At 43.6% G+C, this 12,369-nt stretch overlaps 1 protein-coding gene, 1 long non-coding RNA gene and 1 pseudogene across 4 annotated transcripts in view; 2 read left to right on the top strand and 1 right to left on the bottom strand.

Annotated features, from left to right (window-relative positions):
- LOC142923928 (uncharacterized) overlaps positions 1–12,369 on the top strand; it is a 72,650-nt pseudogene that overhangs the window by 265 nt on the left and 60,016 nt on the right.
- Positions 1–12,369, top strand: part of LOC142923922 (uncharacterized) — a 55,107-nt gene that overhangs the window by 14,863 nt on the left and 27,875 nt on the right. The gene's annotated exons all lie outside the window — the stretch shown is intronic.
- Positions 2,603–5,257, bottom strand: LOC142923932 (uncharacterized). Of its 2 annotated transcripts, XR_012941020.1 has the most exons (3): positions 5,053–5,257; positions 4,283–4,352; positions 2,603–3,397 (listed from the first exon to the last, which is right to left on the bottom strand). It is a non-coding gene; the product is annotated as an uncharacterized LOC142923932 (long non-coding RNA). The 2 variants fall into 2 exon arrangements; XR_012941019.1 differs by lacking the exon at positions 5,053–5,257 and having other exon boundaries at positions 4,283–4,572.

Here is a 12,369-nt window from a genome sequence, read left to right as displayed (position 1 = left end):
TGTTTTACTTTTAAATATTCACGCAGTTTTTATTTCATTATTTTTTTACCAGGCCAAGCCCACTTGAGCCGCTGTGCCGCTTTTGTTTTCAGAAGCGACCTGCCCACAACAACAACAAGGTGAGGCTCGTCAACAGCATGGTGGTGTTCACTCTAGACGCGTGGCGGTGTTCACTCTAGACGTGTGGCGGTGTTCACTCTAGACACGTGGCGGTGTTTACTCTAGACGCGTGGCGGTGTTCACTCTAGACGCGTGGTGGTGTTCACTCTAGACGTGTGGTGGTGTTCACTCTAGACGCGTGGCGGTGTTCACTCTAGACGGGTGGCGGTGTTCACTCTAGACGCGTGGCGGTGTTCACTCTAGACGCGTGGCAGTGTTCACTCTAGACGGGTGGCGGTGTTCACTCTAGACGCGTGGTGGTGTTCACTCTAGACGCGTGGTGGTGTTCACTCTAGACGCGTGGCGGTGTTCACTCTAGACGCGTGGTGGTGTTCACTCTAGACACGTGGCGGTGTTCACTCTAGACGCGTGGCGGTGTTCACTCTAGACGTGTGGTGGTGTTCACTCTAGACGCGTGGCGGTGTTCACTCTAGACGCGTGGCGGTGTTCACTCTAGACACGTGGCGGTGTTCACTCTAGACGGGTGGCGGTGTTCACTCTAGACGCGTGGCGGTGTTCACTCTAGACGCGTGGCGGTGTTCACTTTAGACGTGTGGTGGTGTTCACTCTAGACGCGTGGCGGTGTTCACTCTAGACGCGTGGCAGTGTTCACTCTAGACGCGTGGCGGTGTTCACTCTAGACGCGTGGCGGTGTTCACTCTAGACGCGTGGCGGTGTTCACTCTAGACGCGTGGCAGTGTTCACTCTACTTGGTGGAGTGAGGAAGCATGAATTCTGAGCAGGTGAAGGTGGCCAGGCGTGGGTCTGGACACACCACCACCTGTGAACCATGCCAGTGTGTGACAGTGGTGGAGCCAGTGGGGGTGGGGTGGCACGTACCCCCCCAACGGTCCGATTGAAATCCCTAATTTCGATCAGATCATTGGGGTTTATTAGTAACTAGCTTCACTACCCAGCTTCGCCCGGGACTTGGATTCTTGTCTTGGATACATTTAAAATTTCATATTCCCTTGTCTTTGACTGAAAACCCCTGAAAAAATGTGATGCTTGCAAGAAAGAAAAAAGCCGAAACAAATTAAGTTCCCTAAATCGGATGTTTTCACTCAAGGAAATTTAACCTTAATCCACTTCTACGCAAGGTCGATTTTGGCCACTCCGGAAGGGAATGACGTGGCGAGCTGAAAATAGTCGCGTTCACTTAGACATTCCAGACAGCATAAGCCGTGAACATTTCATGATGCCAGAGCTCAGCGATGGATAGTTTTTGGTGCTTCACACAAGCAAACAGATGCTATTTCTGCTTTATATTTAAGATAGCCGTTGTACCCGTTCTTCGCGCGGATATGTATTGAAACTCCGAGAAGCCAATGGCTTCATCGGCCAGGAGCAAAGCGCCACCTAAAATCTCCCGGCACGCTGTTAACAGCTCTAAGCTCTGCAGAGCGCTTAACTCAGGTGTGTTGCCGGTTGACGTCACACACTCCATGGTCATTTCCCCCACCCCCCCCCCCCCCCAAAATACAAACGTCTATTTTTATACTTTTTACATTGTGCACAGTATGGAACTGTTGTATACGGCCCTTTTTCCACAATTAATATCCATGAGAATATTTGCCGATATATACATATAGATTTTTTTTCTTTTGTGACAAACCAAAATTAATTAATAAAACAGCCAGGCACACCAGAAAGCCAGATGTCGATCATAAACAAGCCATTAAAAAAATGAAATAAACTCTCGAAGGAGGATGTTAACAGCTATCTGCGAAGATCTCCAGATGAACAAGAGTTTGATGTGCCCCTTTGGAAAGGTCACCCAGCGGCGAGCCTCAGGAGGACAGACGCGAGTTAAACCATTTTTTTATTTTCCTTATTTGCCATTAAAACAACGGTTAAAATTTAAAATACAATAACCAGAATAAGCTAAAATTAGCGATCCTCACGATCACTCCAATTAAGACTAGGCCACCAGATGCATCAGTGAATCCTTATCCAATTATTAGTTCGATATCAAATGATTTTCACCTTGAATACTTTTACTGTTAAAACAAAGCTTGGAGACAGAAATACCGAGTCACATCAAAGGTTATCGAGAAGGAATGAGGCGAACGGGCAAACTTATGAAAGAGTTTAAACAATGTCCCAAGCAACCCCGACCACCTTTGTCTCTCTCGCAGCGCGGGAGAGCAAGAATTTAACACCATAGCGAGAGAATGATTATCAGGGTTGGCCATCTGCAGCGTATGCGCAGGGCTCAAGGAAAACACACCCCACCCTGCTACGCAGGCGGTAAGAATCCCTTAGAAGCTACACTGCCGCCATCCGCGAACAGAGTTTAATTAGAGAAATTTACTATACATGGTGTCACACAAACCTTAATGCTAACGTGATTTATCTTAAATTACAGTATATCTAGGCGTTACATAACCTTACAGAACCAAGGGATATGGATTCCAACAATAAAGAAACGGATCCCTTAAACTCAGGATAAACATCTTTATTATAAAATAAATAATAACTCCCATCATAACAATGCGAATCTCGGTAACCCGAGAGGTGTGTCGGGAGGACATAGTTACAAAACACGAGCCTTAGTGAAGATAAGACCAAATGTTATTTGAGAAACATTAAACCGAAAGCAGCCAGAAATAGAGGTACTCCCGACCGCCTTTGTATCTCCCGCAGAGCGCGAGAAAGGAATTTCACGCCAGAGCAAAGAGATCATTATCAGGCCATCTGCACACGCACGTGGGCTCAATAATGGCCCCACCCCACAACCACGCAAGCGAGTTTTAAGTTAAGAGAAATCGCAATACATTTATATGATGATAAGACAGAATGACGAAAATTAATAAACCAAGAGCCAAGATAACGGGGTGGATCAAACTGGTTGAATATAAGATCGAAATGATATTTGAGCGATGTTAACTCAAGATATAGAGAGATAGGAAAGATCCCGGCCACCTTTGTCTCTCCCCACAGCACGTGATAAAATATGCATACGCTCGAAAAAGCATCTTCACTTGGAAATAAAATCAAATACCCCGAATCACAAGCAGAATCATATATGCGTATGGTACGATACGCTGTCAGATGAGAAAGGTTAAACTTTAAAAACTAACAATTTTTTTGTGCATCAGAAACGTGTACAAAGGGGGGGGGGGGGGAACCCGCCCCTCCCTCTGGATGGACAGTGTAGACAGACAGACGCCTTTGAGATGAATCGAAGCGTCTGCTCCCTTGATGGTTTATGGCTTGAGGAAGACCCGAACAGAACCTTGTCGTAAATGACACACACACAAACATACACACTGACACACGAACCTCGACCACCACCGACACACAACCAGATCAAAGATAGCTCCGCCTCGTGAGGAGGAGCCTAAGAGGAGAGATTTTGACGTAAAAATGAGCCGTTTCAGCATTGAATTCAACTCATCAGCCCGCGGGGCCAGCTCAACAGAACAAAACTCATCTCAACTCATCTCAGCAGAATACCAGCCATCACCGACGCCGCCTCTACAAACTTGCCAAATTGGCGAGTGTCGCCGATTGGCGACACGCTGCCCGCTATTGGCGGTCAGCGCAACCGAGCGAATCGTGAGCCTGTTTCCCTTCAACGTGACTTTACCGAAAGAGCTAAGAATATGAATTACTGCAGTCACGAAAGCTTTAAATCAAAATTTAATGTGTACGAGTAATTGCATTGTTCCAATTAATAACCAACCTTTGTCACCGAGGCTGGGCCCGATTATCATAACGACCTGCATTATCATAACCAAGCCCACTCGCATAAATTAATAAGGTTACCTCTAATTAGTATAATTTATGCACATAATCACCCAAATTAACACAATTTCGGATGAATTATGTAAATTTCACATTTCAATTTTCATTATTTTCAAATTTTCATAACCCACATATACAACAGAACCTACCCACATGCCAAATTTCAAGTGTGTAGCATGTTGGGAAGTATGCTGAACATTTCAAACAGACATAAATTGACAAATTTCCCTTTTATATATATAGATAAATCAGCATTTTGCGACCCCCACTGCCACCGTGTGGCATATTATTACGTGCCAGGGACTCTGAGAGGACAACAGTCCAAGTCCATAATTGGCAATAAGTAACGGCAAAGCAGTTACAAGCGACTCACAGAATTGTGTGCAGTTGCGTATACAGTACACGACTTCCCTGATGGCAAACACCTTCAGCGAGCGCGATGCCTATCACACGCGTCCAATAAAAAGCATAGGACAAGTCCTTGGTAACAACTCCTTAATAACAGCTCCTTAATAACAACTCCTTACTTAATAACAACTCCTTACTTAATAACAACTCATATGTTTCATTGCTGGAGGGGTTGCTCATGGCTCCACCTCTGAGTGTGTGACACGGTCAAGTTTGTATTTGCAGTAAAGTCTATTAACTCTATTGAGCGTAGAGGTTATATCAAAACAGTTTATTTTGTTTTCCTCTGGAACTCTTTGTTTGAATGTAGTCGGGAAGTTATCACAGCACATGTGCAGCTGAAGTCAGAACTGTTCATCCCAGCATTCAAGGACATCTATGCCTGGCTTCACACCTCTAAGTTGCGATTGAACATTAATTTACGCATTTCTGCATAACACAAATAGTATTATTTTCAACACCCTTTGCTATGTCAGCTGAATTTAGCTTTCATAAATATTCCTTTTGAAGCCAGACAGCCGAAATTGTGTGCTCGGAGTTTTGGGTTAACATTCATTTTGAAGATACTAGGGCTTCCAGGCACATTTATGACATTTGCCCTCTCATTGTGTGCCATAACAGCCCTTGTGATGAATTTGGGACACTTTTTCACTATAACATGAATATATGAATAAGTATAGACGTGTTAGCTACGCGTTACTGTGTGTATGCATTCCTCTGTGCATCGAAACTGACGTGTAGATGATGTGGATATTCTTTTTTTCTTTCTGCAGCTGACGCTTCCTCTGTTGCTTCCTCTGCAGAATTTGTCTGATGGAGCAAAGGCACTCGGCGCAGCTCGGTGCAAAAAGGCATGAATGCGACCGGTGTCCATACAACACGGATCGTACTGAACATTTGACATTGCACCAGAGAACTCACACAGGAGAGAAACCCTTCAAGTGCAGTATGTGTGGGAAGGCGTTAGCACATTCATCTACTCTTGTAAAACACCAGAGAACACACACGGGAGAGAAAACCTTCAAGTGCAGTGTGTGGGAAGGCGTTTTCACAGTCACCAAATCTTCAAAGTCACCAGAGAACACACACGGGAGAGAAACCCTTCAAGTGCGGGGTGTGTGGGAAGGCGTTTGCACAGTCACCACATCTTCATGTACACCAGAGAACTCACACAGGAGATAAACCCTTCAAGTGCAGTGTGTGTGGGAAGGCGTTTGCACATTCATCTACTCTTGTAACACACCAGAGAACACACACGGGAGAGAAAACCTTCAAGTGCAGTGTGTGTGGTAAGGCGTTTTCACAGTCACCAAATCATCAAAGACACCAGAAAACACACACGGGAGAGAAACCCTTTAAGTGCAGTGTGTGTGGGAAGGAGTTGCCTCGCTCTGCCTCACAGTCAGAATTCTCCTCCTGCTTCACGTTGCCTCCATTGATGTGAAGGTCCGACTTTGGAGTTGAATCTTCATCTTCACATTTTACCTTCACTTCTACGCTCTTCACCATCACTTCTTCACATTTCACTTTCACCTCTTCATATTTCACCTCGATACCTTTAAAAGTGTCCAAGCTGGGATTTTCTTCCGGTTCTTGTTTCATGAGGGATGGGCTCATTGCGGCACTTTGACTTTCACAAGCTGATTTCAGACTCCACTCCTTGTGGATCTTCTGATGCTTTTGAGTTCTCTGGTGTACATGAAGATTCGATGAACGTGCAAACACCATCCCGCACGGAGTGCACCTGAATGGTTTCTCTCCCGTATGTGTTCTCTGGTGTTTTAAAAGAGAAGATGAATCTGAAAACGCTTTACCACAGACATTGCACTTAAAGGGTTTCTCTCCCGTGTGTGTTCTCTGGTGTTTTAAAAGAGAAGAAGAATCTGAAAACGCCTTACCACACACACTGCACTTGAAGGGTTATTCTCCTGTGTGTGTTCTCTGGTGTACTTGAAGATGTGGTGACTGTGAAAACGCCTTCCCACACACACTGCACTTAAAGGGTTTCTCTCCTGTGTGTGTTCTCTGGTGTGTTACAAGAGTAGGTGAACGTGCAAACGCCTTCCCACACACACTGCACTTAAAGGGTTTCTCTCCTGTGTGTGTTCTCTGGTGCCGTGTCAAATGTGCAGGACGATCTGTGGTGTATGCACCGAGCCGAGTGCCTTTGCTCCATCAGACAAATTCTGCAGAGGAAGCGATAGCTGCAGACAGAAAAAAAGAATATCCACACCATCTACACGTTAGTATCGATGCACAGAGGAATGCATATACACAGTCACACATGACTTACACGTCTATGCTTATTCATATATTCATGATGTAGTGAAATGTTTCCCAAATTCATCACACAGGCTGTTATAGCACACAATGAGTGGGCAAATGGTCATAAACATGCCTGGAAGCCCTAGTATCTTCAAAATGGATGTCAACCCAAAACTCACACAATTTCGGCTCTCTGGCTACAAAAGGAATATTTATGAAAGCTAAATTCAGCTGAAATAGCAAAGGGTTTGAAAATAATACTTTGTGTTATGCATAAATGCATAAATTAATGTTCAATCACAACTTAGAGTTGTGAAGCCAGGCACAGATGTCCTTGAATGCTGGGATGAACAGTTCCAACTTCAGCTGCACGTGCGCTGTGATAATTTCCTCACTACATTCTTACTAAGAGTTGCAGAGAAAAACTAAAATAAACTGTTTTGATATAACCTCCGTGCTCAATAGAGTTAATAAACTTTATTGCAAATACAAACTTCACACTGTCACACACTGGCATGGTAAACAGTTGATGGTGTATCCAGACACATGCCTGGCCACCTTCATCTACTCAGTATTAATGCTTCCTTACTCCACCAAGTGATTAATTGAAGATCAATCAACATCGCCGAGGCTGCGTGTCTCTTTTTCTATGTGGTGAGATGGTAACTACCTCTCCTGGCATACAGGAAGTCGTGGGTTCGATCCCGACCCTGACGCCTGCTGTATATTTGGAGTTTGGGTGTCTCTATCTCTATCTCCCCGCGATCGCGTGTATTTCCCTCCGGATCCCCCGGTTGTCCCCACTCCACATGCAGAGAGTGAACACCACCACACTTCCAGAGTGAACCCCGCCACGCGTCTAGAGTGAACACCACCACGCGTCTAGAGTGCACACCACCACGCATCTAGAGTGAACACCACCACGCGTCTAGAGTGAACACCACCACGCGTCTAGAGTGAACACCGCCACGCGTCTAGAGTGAACACGCCACACGTCTAGAGTGAACACCACCACGCATCTAGAGTGAACACCGCCACGCTGTTGATAGCCTCACCTTGTTGTTGTTGTTGTTGGCAGGTCGCTTCTGAAAACAAAAGCGGTACAGCAGCTCAAGCGGACTTGGCCCGGTAAAAAAAATAAAACTGCGTGAATATTTAAAATAAAACAAAGTGTAGAGGTGTTAACTACGCACTGTTGGGTAACCTGCATTGCCACCAGGGCAGTGCAGCGTTAACTCTGGGTACAACGTTTGGGGTCAGACGAGGTGAAGTGGATCGTAGTCACGGTTTGGTAAGAACCAATCAGACTGTTCCACGTGGGAATGTGTGATTGGTTCTACCTGACCACGAACGAGTATAAGAAGGGTGACCCAACAGAGCTAGAGGAGTTCTCTCCCTACACGAAGACGGAAGACTGGGCTGAAGACTAGCTAGGACCCTGGACCAGCCTTCCAGCCCATTTGAGGGCTAAGGCTCGGCATACCCAGTGGTCTGGACCCACCGGGCCAGTGGTGGGTCAGATAGTCTCCCCTAGGTCCCAGCCGGAGGACTCTGGGATAAGGGAGCGGTAGACGTGAAAGTCCCACCAAGTCCGGAGGCTGTACCTCCTTAGGTATCAAGGAGGTTAGCGGTAGACGTGCAAGTCCCGCCAAGCTAGGAGGCTGTACCTCCCTAGGGTATCGGGTGAGGGGACTGTATATCCCTCTGTGTATGTTAAGGATTGTATAAGGAAATAGTACAATAAACAGAGTATGCCTCCTAAGAAGTCTACTCGTCTTTACAACACTACAAAAGTAACAAAGTTGTGAGCCAGGTGCAGAGAAATTAAAACTTAAGCTAGATACTCTTTGGTTATTTCGGTAAAGTCACATAGAAAGAAAGAAATTAATGAAATAATAGCATACAACGTTTTGATTGCAACACAAGCAACCATCATCAGGTACAAGTGAAAGAGAAAACAAACCTTGAAAACTTAGAAACGTATTGCAATACAACACAGAGAGTCGGCTAACATAACAGTCAACAACACCCCACTGGTTGATAACGTTCTTCCAATGATTGCTCAATTTGAGAGAGAGACAAAACACAGACACGGAGACACATGAACAGAGAGAGATAACACAGAGACACACAGAGAGATACACACATAGGCACACAGAGAAACAACGCCTCTGTGTCGAGGCCTTAAATAGAGAGAGAGGGGGGGTAGAGAAATTAGCAAGTCAATGCAAGGCCGTAGCCATGGAGTCAACATTGGGGAGGACCAAATCTTCCAGGGGGTCTGGGGTCCCCCCCCCAGAAAAAAATGTAAATTTTAAAACTAATTTCCTGCCATTTCCTGCCATTTCCTGCTTAAAATATTTAAAAAATTCACTAACACATGGGATGGAATTTGTTTTATTTGATACAATAATGTCTAAGAGTGTATTGTATTACGTTGCTCTGTTTTTACTTTTTTACCTTTTCTTGTTTCATAGTATGTAATGGCAGAGATTAGGGATTCATAAAGTACAGCGCAATCATATAAACAGAAATCTATGCATTGTTATATGAAGACAAGTCCAGATTTTGTGGCCAAGGTTTAGCGAATTGTTGTTTTTATCAACAAAGAATAGCAATTATTATTTTTAAAAATATATTTTCATAGCAACATATTGGGGGGGACATTTTTGAGCATAGTTGATTATTGGGGGGGATGTGTGTCCCCCAATATATATAATAATTGGGGGGGATGTGTGTCCCCCAATATATATAATAATTATTATAATATTATAATTACAGCCTTGTGTCAATGAGAGATTTGGAGCTTTGATGACTGCAGTAAATAATAATAACACGAGAACACACAGAGAGAGAGAAAGCACACTTAATCAAACAAACTGAGTAAAATTTGGAAATGTAATGCAATGCACCACAGAGAGTGGGTCAACACACAATTAACGCATAGCCAGGTTGATTACGTTCTTCCAAAGATTGCTCAACTAAGCAAGCGAATCACATTCTTGGTTCTTTTGGTAAAATCACGTAGAAGGGAAATAATAAAATAAAATTCTCACGACGTTTTGGCCACAACACAAGTAGCCTTCCTCAGGTGAAGAAACAGAACTATCTGAAAGACATCGTCTTAATGAACACTGCTAAGCTTGGCAGCGTCTTTTAAGCTGGGTGGGAGAGAGCCTAGACAAAGGAGTTTACATATCAACAGAATAATTTAGCATTGAAGTAGCTAAGGTAATGTGATAGATTATCAGGATGTCAAAGTGATAAATTAGCATGTAACTGGGAGATTAGCATGATGTTATAGTGAGGAATTAGCATGTAACTGGTCATGGAAGTGGCTATGTTAAAGTCAGAGTTTACATATCAACAGAGGCATTTAGTATATTGACGCTAAAGAACTGCAACTACCCAACGATCATAAATAAACCGATGTGAAAGAACTAAATATAAACTACATCAATATAATCAATGTACTCAACAAATTCTCCACTAAGCTGAGCTATCAACATAAAATAACTGGGTATACACTACACTCTATAATGAATACCATATAGTAAACTGATAAAAACTAAAATAAACTACAAAAATATTAAATTTTGGTTTAAAGCTTTCGTGACTGCAGTAATTCATATTCTTAGCTCTTTCAGTAAAGTCACGTTGAAGGGAAACAATAAAATAATAATATATATATAAAACAATAAAAATTCTTACGACGTTTCGACCATAACACAAATGGTCATCATCAGGTGACCGTTTGCTTATGGTCGAAATGTCGTGAGAATTTTTATTGTTTTATATATATTTTATTTACCTTCAACGTGACTTTACCGAAAGAGCTAAGAATACATAAATATTATCAATACAATCAATATTCTCTCCAATCAGCTGAGCTACTAACAATAGTTTAACACGTAGGCTTTCGCGACCAATATTATTCATAATAAAGGTTTTTGGGTTAGATCGCGTTTATTTATAAATGTGCCGTAACCCTCCACCACCCGACACGGTCAATCAGCAAAAAAAGTGTCACGTTGACAAAAGACAAAAATAGTTCACTACTTTAGCCCACCGGTGTGTTGAAGAGTGAATCAAACTGTAAATGTGGATTAACTCAACACACCGGTGGGCTGAAGTAGTGAATTATTTGTCTTTTGTCAACGTGACACTTTTTTTGCTGATTGGCCGTGTCGGGTGGTGGAGGGTTACGGCACATTTATAAATAAACGCGATCTAACCCAAAAACCTTTACTACTAACAATAACTCACTATACATTACAATTCTACATCGAAAAAAGGTGGCGGTTTCTTTATTTATTTATTATGTTTTACATTTATTACTTTGTTATTTCCCTTCTACGTGGTGACTTTACCAAGAGAACCGAGAAGATGAATCCCTGCAGTCACGAAAGCTTTAAATCGAAATTTAAGCGAGAGAATTGAAGCAAACGCGATCAGGCGAGGTGCAGGAGGCAAGACCCCACGTGGCTAGGCCCCCCGCGCTGTAAAGTTCCAACCTGGACATCGCTTCCATGCTCGCTGCTACTCAATTAACATCCCTACGAGAGAGAGCGAGGCTCTAGCTCGGTAAACAACAACAACAACAACCACTACAATAACCACAACCACCACTACAATAACCACAACCACCACTACAATAACCACAACCACCACCACAACCACCCCAACCACCACCACCACCACATCCGCGATGAGAATTTCTCACCTCGGATTTCAGGTCACGTGCCGACAGCAGCTTCCTGTTACTTCGTGACGTCACGCGGCAGCAGGAGGTGACGTCACTTGTGGGGTACAAAACACTCCCCTCCCGCAACGAGCGGCTCTTAATTTAAATAAATTACGTCTGAGTAAAATTTCGATTTAAAGCATTCGTGACTGCAATGATTCATCTTCTTTGGTTCTGTTGGTAAAGTCACGTAGAATGAGAATAAAATAATAAATTGATAAAATAAAATAACACAATAATGTGTTATTTTATAATATTGTGTTATTTTATTTTATCAATTTATTATTTTATTCTCATTCTACGTGACTTTACCGAAAGAACCAAAGAAGATACGTTTGAGTAGCTTTGCCCAAATAAGGATTGTACTTGAACAGACAACGGAAGTGACTCAGGCAAAGGTGACGTCATGCTCAAGGGCTCGGTGGACGGGGTGGGGTGAACACCTTGAGGACATGACGTCACTAGCGAGGTACACCTCCCTCTGGCGTTTCACGCCGATGAGGTAATGCTGAGTGGTGACGTCACAGAGCAGGGTGGGAGTTTAAGTTGATTTAGATTCATTTTCCATTGCTCCCTCCCTTGATCAGAGACCCCTTGGGTGTGTGAGCTCAGCAACAACAACGTGGACATTATTGTGTACACACACAAACACAGTGTGTACACTGTGTGTGTGTGTACACAGTGTGTGTGTGTACACTGTGTGTGTGTGTACAGTGTGTGTGTACAGTGTGTGTGTGTACAGTGTGTGTGTACAGTGTGTGTGTGTACACTGTGTGTGTGTGTACACTGTGTGTGTGTACACTGTGTGTGTGTGTACAGTGTGTGTGTACACTGTGTGTGTACACTGTGTGTGTGTGTACAATGTGTGTGTACACTGTGTGTACACTGTGTGTACACTGTGTGTGTGTACACTGTGTGTGTGTACACTGTGTGTGTACACTGTGTGTGTGTGTGTACACTGTGTGTGTACACTGTGTGTGTGTACTGTGTGTGTACACTGTGTGTGTGTACACTGTGTGTGCGTACACTGTGGGGTGGGCAGT

Source organism: Petromyzon marinus, unplaced genomic scaffold, assembly GCF_048934315.1.
Source record: "Petromyzon marinus isolate PM22_M1 ecotype Great Lakes invasive population unplaced genomic scaffold, UKy_Petmar_22M1.pri1.0 PM_Scaffold_9, whole genome shotgun sequence".
Classification (NCBI taxonomy): Eukaryota; Metazoa; Chordata; class Hyperoartia; order Petromyzontiformes; family Petromyzontidae; genus Petromyzon; species Petromyzon marinus.
This window is presented reverse-complemented; position numbering and strand designations above follow the sequence as displayed.